Source organism: Ipomoea triloba, chromosome 12 (assembly GCF_003576645.1).
Source record: "Ipomoea triloba cultivar NCNSP0323 chromosome 12, ASM357664v1".
NCBI classification, from domain to species: Eukaryota; Viridiplantae; Streptophyta; class Magnoliopsida; order Solanales; family Convolvulaceae; genus Ipomoea; species Ipomoea triloba.
Genome location: NC_044927.1, coordinates 6,023,795 through 6,024,851, shown reverse-complemented (window position 1 = coordinate 6,024,851; position 1,057 = coordinate 6,023,795). Strand labels below are relative to the sequence as shown.

The 1,057-nt window shown below is 34.2% G+C and overlaps 1 non-coding gene across 1 annotated transcript; it reads left to right on the top strand.

The window, feature by feature from the left end:
- The first annotated feature begins 550 nt into the window (after positions 1 to 550).
- TRNAL-CAG lies at positions 551 to 631 on the top strand. The gene has a single exon. It is a non-coding gene; the product is annotated as a tRNA-Leu (tRNA).
- Positions 632 to 1,057: the final 426 nt, after the last annotated feature.

Genomic DNA, 1,057 nt, shown 5'->3' with positions numbered 1-1,057 from the left:
ATGTCTATTAACATATTTGTTCCAAACCAAGTTGAGTTAACCAACACATTTTCTGCCCATATTACCTCAAATCGAACCTTTAGAATGTCCATGGATACAAAAAATTTGGTATATTGTTTACATTTTGATATTATTTTTTCAGATGAAGTGTTGTTTGGAATTTATAAATTGTTGTTTTATATAATTATATCAAGTATTTATCTATTCAAGGGAAAATTGTAATTTTTGCCCCTCCATAATATGTCAATTATCAATGTCACCCCTGAATTATTAGTGGTGTAAATATTGCCCCTCAATTTTAAAAAACGGTACATATATTGCCCCTCCCGTACCAAAGAAGGGGCAATATTTACACCACGAGAGGGGCAATATATGTACCGTTTTTGAAAATTAAGGGGCAACATTTACACCACTAATAATTCAAGGGTGACATTAATAATTGACATATTATGGAGGGGCATAAATTACAATTTTCCCATTATACAACATTGCATACAAAGTGCAAAATCAGTCTTATGTTTACTTCATGCATGTATCTTAACACAAAGTTGTCAAGATGGCCGAGTTGGTCTAAGGCGCCAGTTTCAGGTACTGGTCCGAAAGGGCATGGGTTCGAATCCCATTCTTGACAAAAATATGATTTTGACGAAATTCTCGTATGCCGGGGAGTTGGATCTTGCCACTAAATCTATTTGGCAGCAGAGGTCAACTGGATGAGTACCATTTTGGGTGGCTGTATTATGGCCAGTTGATCACCATATATGCACCATTTTGGGTGGCTGTCCAATATCCCATGAGCACCATAACTACAATGATCACCAATTTTATTTCTCCTTTCCTAAAGTTGCATTTTTTTTTGGTTGTTACATGGGAAATAGAAAAGCAAACTAAATAAAATTAGATAACTATTAGTATTAGGTGAAGTGAGTTAACCATGCACCAACGGTTTAACTCCAATTAGTAGGATAAGAAAAAAAGGCCAAATCAAGTTGTTAAGAGGCTAGCGAAGATATTATCCAATCAACACATTTAATAAGTTTTTTTTTTTTTTTTTTTT